This window comes from Eucalyptus grandis, chromosome 1 (assembly GCF_016545825.1).
Source record: "Eucalyptus grandis isolate ANBG69807.140 chromosome 1, ASM1654582v1, whole genome shotgun sequence".
Taxonomy (NCBI): Eukaryota; Viridiplantae; Streptophyta; class Magnoliopsida; order Myrtales; family Myrtaceae; genus Eucalyptus; species Eucalyptus grandis.
The window spans coordinates 9347702-9358965 of NC_052612.1; the positions used below are offsets into that span (position 1 = coordinate 9347702).

Consider the following 11264-nt stretch of genomic DNA (forward strand, 5'->3'; position numbering starts at 1 on the left):
GCGCACGACTTAAAGCTTGTGGACGATGAACTTGTGAAAGAAGAGACGACGGCGAACAGCAGATTGAAGCTCACGAGGAGCAACGAGGATCAGGCGAGAGCAATATGAGCATTTGGGAAGAGGAAGGAAGAAAATGTGAAAATTGAAAATCCTATTCAATTCGGGAATATTTTAAATTTTTTTACCCAGTTGTAGATTTTCACTAAATTACCCCTATTCAAGTCACCGGAAAATGTTCACCGGTGAATATTGGGTGGGTCAGTAAGTTTAAGCCCTTATTTGAAACTTACTTAGCTACTCTAGGCCTTATTTAAAATAAAGTACACTTTAAACTCTTTTGTGAAAAAAAAAAAAATAGTCTCATTTTAGGTCCTTAATTAGAATTTCATTAAAGTTAGAACTTGAGTACGAAATTATCTATAATGGCCCATCGACATCTCATACTAATATAAAGGACAACAAAAGGCAAAGTAGTCTATCAGATCATCCGAAGTGACGACGTACTTCATATTCATTAGAGGATCTGTGTTTAGGATTTATAAATATATTTTGAAAACAGTGCAATAGTAATTTTCTAAATTATCCAAACTGTACACCCACTCTTTCTCATTAATTACAAGCAAACTCCCAAAAAAGGAAAAAAAAAAAAAAAAAACAGAGCGAGAGAGAGACAGAAAAGTATCATTTGATCTGCAATATCTCTTAAAATTCTACTCCTGAAGATTCGATAGCTTTGCTTATAGTTATGGAGCCTAATGGCTCAAAGTAAGTTTGAGCAGGTGCAGATAATTCTCTCGCCACGAAATGCATGGTGGGTCATGAATCGGGGCTCGTGCGCGTGCATGCCAGTGCCGCCATGATGATGAATACCACTTTCTCGGCTCGTTGGCCAGTTGGAGGAGGAAGACGCGGATCCAGCACATCCTTCAACAGCAAATTTGGGTCCTCCGAGATTGTCGATGTTTTTATCATTGATAAAGAAGAGAGAAGATCCCCCGGATGCTTCCCCATCATAATCTCTAGCGCCACTACGCCAAAGCTATACACATCGCATTTGTTCGTTACCCGCATCGTAATTGCTAACTCTGTTTTTCATGAAAGAACAATGCATCAATGTTTTGATCATAATGTCAAGTGGTACATAAATTCCAAATTTCTTTGATATTATTAACACAAACGACTTTTCAAAATCTATACCTGCTCTTCCAAATAGTCTTGTGAGAATTATTTGATGAATCCAAATTGAAGAAGTTAACGAGAGAAATTGAAACAACTCCAAAAAAAAATGTACTCACGAAATGCATAGTTAGCTTTCATCATATGGCTTACCAGAGCCATGTAGCCATAAGATCCGGCCACTGCGGTCCAATTCGATGAGCCTGAATTCAAGAGTCTCGCTATCCCAAAATCTGAGAGTCGAGGCTCGAGGTCCGACTCGAGCAAGATGTTGTTCAATGTTATGTCTCGATGGATGACAGGTGGTGAGCAATTGTGATGCAAGTAGGTGATGGCGTGAGCCACGCCTTGAACAATCTTCACCCTTGTACCCCAGTCCAGTTCAGCTGCTCCTATTCCTCCATACAAGACCTTTGCCAAACTGCCTCTCTCGACAAACTCATAGACCAAGTAAATGCAACCCCTCTTGGAACAGAAACCGTGGAGCTTGATCACATTGCGGTGCCGGACCTCAGTCAACACGCGAATTTCGTTCTCGAAACTTTGGCGGTTGACCGCTGGTATGTTACCGGATTTTGATGCATTGAGCTTTTTGACGGCGACGATTTGGCCTCTGGCCAATACGACCTTATAAACACTCCCAAACCCGCCTTTTCCAATGCAATATTCTTCGCTGAAATCATTGGTGGCCTTGGTGATGTCACTGAATGTGAACTTCCCTAACCATTCCCATATGATCTGCTCAAATTTCTCATGTTCTTTAAGACGCTTGATCTCTTGCTTTTCGTCGAGAAGCTTTTTTCGGCACCGAAGTGCCAGAATCACTGCAATTAGAGTCGCTAGAAGTAGTAAGCAGCAAACGCCAACACTTACACCAACCAGCACTTTTTTCCTATGGTTCATCGATTTACTACCTGTCACACAAGGAGATAATCCCGTCACATTTCCACACAAGCCCGGATTCCAGATAAAAGCACTTCCCGATGCTTGTTGGAACAGGCGACCACTAGGAACCGCACCCATCAGCTCATTGTACGATAAGTCGATTGAGCTTAAACTCACCAAGCTGGTGAGAGCAGCTGGGATTGTACCCGAGAAATTATTATGGGAAAGATTGAGATTTTCCAGTTTTGTAAGCTTTGCTAGATTGGACGGAATTGATCCAGCTAATGAATTGTGGCTCAGGTCTAGGAGAATTTGTAGCACAAACAAGTTCCCGAGCTCCGGCAATATGACACCTAACAGATTGTTGTAGCTCACGTTTAAGCTCAATAAATTCTTGCAATTCACTAGCTCGTTTGGTATGCTACCACTAATAGCATTTTTCGACAAATCAAGATAATTTAGTTTCGATAAGTTTCCTAACGAGATGGGAATATCTCCGACCAAATGGTTGTTGCTCAAGTTCAAGTTAAGCAACTCCCCTAGATTTCCCATCTCGGCGGGAATTTTCCCAGTCAATTCATTGTTGTACAAAGTCAGGACACGCAACTGAGACAACTTTCCAAGCTCCGGGGGGATGTGGCCGGCAATTTTGTTACCATCTATCTGGAAATTCGTGAGATTTGTGCACTCTCCCCATTGTGCCGTGAGATTCCCAACAAATCGGTTGTTGCTGAGTGTTATAAAGACCAGATTCGGATAAACTCCGAACGCACTCGTGATATCTGCAGTGAACTGATTGTGATCTAGACGGACTCTCCACAGCCGCGAACAATTCTTCAAACAGTTGGGCAGCGGCCCCGTGAAGTTATTCCCATCGATCACGAGATATCGAAGAGCAAAGCCACTGCATAAATCTGGCGGCAGTTCTCCGGTGAAGCTGTTGTCTGAAAAGGCAACAAAGAAAAGAGAAGGGCTGTACTTGCCGAAATCACGTGGTATTCCTCCTGAGAAATTGTTCCCGAGCAAATGGATTACCAGTAAGTTAGCAAGGCGAGAGATGGTCTCGGGGACCTCTCCATAAAGCTGGTTGATGCTGAGCTCGAGAATGGTCAACAATGTGAGATTCCCGACCTCTGGAGGAATAGTCCCTGAGAGCAAATTGCTGCCCATGAAGAGGGAATTGAGCTTGGTCAGGCTTCCGATTTCGAGCGGAATTTGCCCAGAGAGATTGTTTTTTGACAGGTCTAAATGGAGCAAATTCTTGAGGTTCCCAATCCAAGTAGGGATTGGGCCGGAGAGCGAATTGTTGTCCAAGTTGAGGTAATTGAGCTTGGTCAAGCTTCCGATTTCGGGTGGAATTTGCCCGGAGAGATTGTTATTTGAGAGGTATAACTGGAACAAATTCTTGAAGCTCCCAATCCCAGGAGGGATGGGGCCAGAGATCGAATTATGGGCAAGGGCTAAGTAGGTGAGGTTAGCACAGAGCCCAAGCTCCGAAGGGATCGAAGAGGTCAACTCGTTTAGTGTCAAATCAAGCTTTTCAAGCTTTCTCAATTGTCCAATGGAAAGAGGAATCGCCCCTTCGAAGAAATTGCCCGCCAGGTCCAAGAACCTGAGCTGGGATAGATTGCCGATTGAGGACGGTATTGGGCCGCTGAGATTGTTGTCGCTGACATTGAAGCAGGTCAGGTTCGGGAATGAAGCCACGTCGAGTGCATTGAGCGTGCCGTTGAGGCTTAAGCTGGAGAGGATGATCTCTGAGACCGACCCACCATCGTTGCAGGCAATGCCAGTCCAGTTGCAGCGATGGGTGATGTTGGTGAGTGACCATGAGCTCAGAGAAGGTGATGGAGGAGGAGGAGAGAGAGAGTTCTTCCATTTGACAAGAGCTTGCGCCTCTGTGGTCGGTGATGGTGAGGCCTGAAATGGAATGAGACAGAGGAAGAGGCAGAGGGAGAGAGGGCTGGTTGGAGTTGATTTTGTCATGCTTAGCAAGAATTCATGAGGAATAAGGGAGCTGAATGAACTTCTTTTGTAGCCCGAAGAGTTCTAGTTTAGACCGAGGACCTCGAGAAAGTGACGAACTCTGCGGGAGTCTTACGGTGACAAAATGTTTGACTCTTAGTCATTTTCCGACAACGTTGCATGAAAAATCCTACGGGGCTGCCTCCATGTCACTTCGCCCGCGTAGATAGCCACGTGTTATTTTTTTAAGAAAAGTTTTACCGAAATCACAAAAGTAGTCTTCGGACTACTAGTACTTCTTACTAATACCGATTCTTTGATTAATACTAGGATGATATGATTTGAAGATTCTTGGTCGGGTGTCGAAATAACTGGTATCCATGTATACAAAAATTTGCTTGTTTAATTATAATAGACAAGCATTTGTCTAGTCAGCGCACTCACTTGAGCGGGTGAGGGCAACCCCCACCCTCTCTTGAGGCCGGCAAAGGTCAATGAGGCCTGGCAGTGGCCGATGGAGGGGAAAAGCGAAAAAGAAAATTAAAAAAATAAAATAAATAAAGAATAAAGAATAAAGTAAATAAGGAAAAGATAATATAAAAAAATTAAATTAATATAAAATTTAAAAAACATTAAAATATTATTTTAAAAAACTGTACACGTCCTGGCCATGCGACATAAGACGGTTGGTACCATATCAATAATTTTTGGCCAAAATTGGTCGAATAAAGTTAATTGGCAAAAATGGAATGATTTAAAACTAAATTGACAAAAGTGAAGATAAAAATAGCACAAGTACCGTAACTTTCATACGGCGCTCACTAGAATACCATAATTTTTTTCACTTACTTGAGTGTCATCAAAGATTTGCCTCTCTGAAAAATCCGACATGGACACTGATCGTCCCATGTGACATTGGTAGCACTAACATGGACGATTAATAAAAAAATTTAAAAATAAAAAAATCCACGTTGGAATGGAAAATTATTAGAAAAAAAATGCACGTAGGACAATTTACTGGAAATGACACTCAAATAATCAATTTTACTTTGATGCGACACTTAGATGAGCAAAAAAAAAGTTATAGTACTCAAATGAGTGCCGTACGAAAGTTAAAATATTCCAACTATTCTTATCCCAAGCATTTTTGTTTATAAATGAAGGTTGGGGAGAGCTAATCAATGCAACTATCTCTCTCAACTTCATCACAAGGGTCTCATGTAGATAAATGCCTTGTATTAATTAATTCTTTGTAAGAAATAGCAATAGAAATGAGTGCCATATATGTAAAACCAAGTACTTCTCATGAATGAAGCCCATTGTTATAAAATCCAATATATTTTAAATTTAATTTTCAACAAATATGAAATTAAAGTATCACAAAAACAATTATTATGTACTAATACATAAGTAGTATTAATTATATTTCACCTCATTCGTCTCTCCTTTTTCCCAGCCACTATATGGCTCTTGACTCTAGAATCCTATCATATTCTCTCCTTATTTTACTTGCATTAACTCAAATATAGATAAATAGATTATATCTAACATTTAAATGAGCAATTATATGAAAAGGATAAACACATAAAGTATCGTTCTTTTTCAATCCATTTTTTGACTTCGAACGCCCCCCATTACTTTAAGTTGATGACAATATCTCTTACAAGTGCTAGATTTAAGATTTTTTTACCTTTTTTCTTCTCTTTCTTTGAAAATTCTCATGCATTTATTTCTTTGAAAATTCTCATGCATTTAGAGTTGACTATAAATATGTATTTACCAATGGTTTGATTGGAATGTCTTATAATGCAATTATAATTGTCATAATCAGCCCCACTTTTCAATTTTGTCAATGTTGTCCTAAACAATTAGGTGATATTTTAATGAAGTTTTTCTAGTCAAATGCCACCTAAAATTGTTAACATGGCATCTAGTCATCACCAACCACCTTAAGTGACATGCTACCATGGGCAATTTGTTGATTTCCACATTACAATTTGCGACAACATTTGGCAAGAAATAATACATTTAAATATTGCACAATATGTAGCATTATATTGACAAAAATAGAAAGTTAAACCTGAATTGACATCCTTAAAGTATGTTTAAGAATAAATTGATAATTTTCCCAAATATTTAAATAATCACTTCTTCAATGGACACATCTATAAGCATTTTTTGGGATAAGTACATTAGGAGTGCCATAACTTTTATAGGGCATTCACTTAAACATCACAAATTTGAAAAATTGATCACTTAAATAACATTGACTGTTTGACTCACCGGAAAATCCAACGTAGGCACCGGTCATCCTGCATGGCAACGCTAGTGCTAATGTGGACAATTAATAAAATACTTCAAAAATAAAAAATAAATCCACGTCGGAATGGAAAATTAATGAAAAATTCCACATACAATGATTTGCTGGAAATGACACTCAAATAATCAATTTTACTCGATGTGGCACTTAAATGAGGAAAAAAAGTCACGGCCTTCAAGTGAGCGCCATATAAAAGTTGTGGCACTATTGCTATACTTGTCCCACAAAAGTACAATAAATTTAGAACTTTTTAGACAATTTTTCCATATCCAACTTAATGTGGAGTTGCAACTAGAAAATCCCGATATAACCGGTGCATAATCAACATAAACGATGCATATAGTGAGGTGGTGCCTATAAAGCCAACAATTACTGTAACTGCTAACTTGACAAGGTGCATCTTCGATCTTCTAACCAAATTGGATGCAATGGTGATTTTTCTTTATCTATGGTAAAGGATGTTGAGTTTGAAAATTCTTGTATGGTAATTAAAGGTGTTGGTAGATTTGGTACCTCGATGAGGCTCACTTTTATAGCAAATTTTAAGCACGACTTAGTCTTTAAAGATGACTGTGGTGACTGAGGAGCCCAAGAAGGACTGTGGGAGAGTAGTGGTGGTGTTCAAGTTCAGGTGAAATTGTCATGAGTTAAATTAAATGTCGAGCCAAAGTGAAGACTATCATGAATATGTCTCAAATTTGTGCTCATAAAGGAAACTCAATCTAAATAGATTTTCTAAAAGAAGGTTGCTATTTTATATTCAAATATTATGGGGCGTTATTTTTTGCCCATCAGTGAGCAAAGGAGCGCTTGGTCATAATAATTTACTTTGTACGAAATTACTTTTTTTTTCTCTCTTTTCTTTATCGTGCATTGCATCATCTGCATAATCTTGAGCATGCCTAAGTTGAGAGGATTTCAAGTTTAATGACCATGGAAGCGATTTCAAAGCTTGCTGCTTTGGAACATGAGATGGCTGTCAACTATCAATCTTTCTACGTATATGCTCAAAGAAAACCAATTAACCATTTAAAATAGAGCTTGGTCAATTTGAAGTCTCCTTCACGCTCAACTTTCTTTTAAAGGGGTTGAACGTGGTTGAGTGTGAAGATAGAATTTTTCAAAGCAGACCATAATTGCATTTTGGGCCATTAGTAGGCTGTACCCATTGGATTGCACCCTGAAAGTGGGTCTAATTTGATAGGTCAAAAGTCACTAATAATGCGATTTACGCGCATCCTCCAACCTACCAATAGGTAGGATTGGTGAATATTCCCTCGAATTAAGATTTTTCCTGGTCAATTTATCTTTTTTAAGCAATGTGTCGTACCATGGAAATGAATATACCACTAGCCACGTTCAAACTCATGGAAACTTATGGTAGCCAACAAATTGTCAATCACTTTAAGCGATAATTTTTAAAGAGGTTTCACTTTAAGCAATCACAAATTGCCAATCACTTTAAGCGAAAACCAATTAACCATCTAAAAACAGAGCTTGGTCAATATGAAGTCTTCTTCATGCTCAACCTTTTTAAAGGGGTTGAACGTGAAAACAAGAATTTTTCCAAGAAGACCAGAATTGCATTTTGGGCCATTAGCAAGCCGTACCTTTTGGATTGCACCTTGAATGTGGGTGTAATTTGATAAGTCAAAAGTCACTAATAATGCAATTTATGCCTATCCTCCAAACTACCAATGAGTAGGATTGGCAAATGTTCTGTCAAATTAGGAATTTTCCAAGTCAATTTCTTTTTTTATTGAGCAATGTGTTGTGCCATAGAGATGAATATACCACTAGCCACGTTCAAAATTATGGAAACTTATGATGGCTAACAAATTGCCAAACACTTGAGATAAGTATATTAGAAGTGCCAAAAGTTGTGTACGGCGCTCACTTTAGTGCTAAAAGTTTTTTTCGGATCACTTAAATACCACTTAAAAAAAAAAAAAAGATCATTTAAGTGTCAATTCCAGTCTAGGTTGTCGGAAATTTGACGTGATTAAATCTTATTAATTTGTCAGTCATACGTGGCTCGTCAGCATGCCTAATTAACATATATCCCATAAATGACGTCATCCAAAAATTGTTAATAATAATCATTTAAGTGCCAAATTTATTTAAAGTAATCATTTGTGTGCCAAATTTTGTTTAAAGTGATCACTTCAACGCCAATCGTTGTTAAAAAACAATCACTTCAGTGCCAAACATGTCACGTGGAAATGCCACGTGAACTAGAGTTTTTAAAAAATTTGCCAAGTCATACTAAAATTTTAATTATAAATTATTCGTAAGAAATTTCGCCGAAATTTCTTGCCGCTAGCATTTAAGTAATTGTTTTTTCTCCAATTTAGCACTTAAGTGAGTTGACGAAAATTTTTTAGACCGATATAAGCGCCGTACATAACTTTTGGCACTTCTAGTGTACTTATCCCCAAACACTTTAAGTGATGACCTTTAAAGAGGTTTCAATAGTAGGTGACAAAGGTTGTAAAAAAGGAAAATTCAAGATTAAAAAATGATGTTCGAAAGCACTATCTTGCAAACTTTCAAAAAAAAAAGATTCAAAATTTAGACCGCTTTGTTGGAATGGCAAAGAAGTTTACTCATTGATTAAGTAAGATTATTGGCTAAACAAAAGTAAAGAGGGAAAATTGTCTAAAAAATTATAAACCTATTATATTTTTACCAATTCAGTTCTAATCCTTCTTAATTTTGCTAATTGAGTTTTAATCATTTTCACATTTTATCAATTGAGTCTATATCACAAATATAAATGCTAACTATCCCATGTGGCATGTCTAACGCTAATGTGGATAATTTTTAATAATATTTTAATATTCTTTTTTGCATTTTTTCTTTTTTTCTTTTCCTTTTTTCCTCCCTCATTGTCTCGCTACCAACTAGAGGTGAGGGTCACGAGGATGACTTTGTTGGCTTCTAGCAAAGTTCAAGCCCTCAGCTACAACCCAAGCCTCCTTGTTGGTGGGTAAGGTCGAGGCCTAGCAAGGCTCAACCTCACCAAAGATGAAAAAGTTAAAAAAAAATATAAAATAATAAAATATTATTTAAAATTATCTACATCAGTGTTGAACTTATCACATAAAATGTAGCATTCACATCAGCAATTTTTAGTAAAAATTGGTAAGATAGACCCATTAGCAAAAAGTGAAAATAAAATTAGCAAAAAAAGTTTAGAACTAAATTGGCTAAAGTAAAATAGGTGCAGGAATTTCTAGTCAATTTTCCTAAAGGAAAGAAAAAAAGCAATTGAAGAATGAACAAGCAGAAGATAAGACAATCAATGTCAAATAATGTGTATTGGCAATATGTGTATAGATAGATGTAAATATATATATATATGTACAAAGTGTAGGTTCTCAAAAGCCAATTCACACACAAATTAAATCAAGAAATCTGTTATGGAGCTATATGCATAGGCTCGGTTAATGATCAATTATGCCGAAAATAGTTGCACCAACTCCCCCTTTACCTTGGAGCCCCGGAAACCCTTTTGGTGGGTATTCACTTTGAGAGAATTATCACAAGAATATTAACTTTTTTGTTAGAGAATCTAACATCATAAATTGAGCGAAAAAGCCAAATCCTAAACATTCATGTGAGCTTCTCACGCTGGAGCTTTGGCTAAGTCACATTGAAGTTTCCATCATAACAAAGTTCAAGATGTGAAATTTCCTTACACGACTCAAGAACGCGACACGATCTTAACAAATTCAAGTTCATATTCATGATGTTCCCTTCGCGGATTATCATCAACCCATCTGATGCAATTGACAATATGACTTCTATTAGAGTTTGTGCGCCAACAAACAAACCTACTTGGAAAAAGGCCATATTAGAGTTAGAATTTGAGTGCGCAAGTATCTTCACACGACCATTGAAAAGGCAACTTAGGAGTTGGGATACATTCCATATCCGTGTATAGGAAAACAATGCAGATAATGGATGACCTGCTTTATACTCATTAGAATATCCGTACTTGAGATTTGTAAGAATGTTTTGAAGACAATGCAGACATCACAGGCCTTGCCATAATAATAAGAGTACATCGAGTGCCGAGTACCGCTATAGCCCGATTCCATTTTTGGGTTCACATACTGAGTTTTGTATACTCAGAAGCCTATCCATCATGGGACGATTTCCCTATTCCCTCGTGAGAAGAATGAAAACAGTAATAGAACCCGATATGAAGCTCCAAATCCAAGTATACGGTAACCCAAATCAACACAACCTGGATATGATTTCACTATCAAAAGAGAAACCCATCTCACTATATCTGCTCAACACCACCTATTTTATCACATCTCCTTTATCACCGATGGTCATCTAGGGGCCTTGGCTAGTGATCCGGGCTATTTCCCTTTCAATGATAAGGCTTATCCCCCATCGTCTCATTGGAGAAGGGGTATTACCTGCATAAAATCTACAATTGGATTCAAAAAAACGTAGGCTATACAAGTAACTATGACATATCAAATTGAACAAATATTTAACATAAAGCGAATAACATCAGCCGAATTAACACAACTTGGATATGATATCACTCTCAATGGAGAAACTTATCTCACTATGTCTGTTCAACATCAACTCTTTTATCACACAGGTACATGTAACTATCACACAGGTCAATGTTTGCCTTAGTTTGCAAACGTGGGGTTGTACGCCAAGCTCTATATATTTGTACATCTCTATCATTTAGTTAGGAGTAGACTAGTTAAATCAGTGACTCTGTTAAAAAAAAAAAAAAAAAGACTAGTTAAATCAGTGCGTTGGGTTAGTTTCGATGGGTTGCAGAAGCGTTCAATTGAAATTAACCTATATTGACCTATTATTTTAGTAATATATATTCAACATGGACCCAACATATACCCAACCCAATCGAGACTCCAATTCTTAA

At 37.7% G+C, this 11264-nt stretch overlaps 1 pseudogene; it reads right to left on the minus strand.

Moving 5' to 3' along the window:
- Window positions 1-702: 702 nt before the first annotated feature.
- On the minus strand, window positions 703-4047 carry LOC120295329 (annotated as a pseudogene).
- Window positions 4048-11264: the final 7217 nt, after the last annotated feature.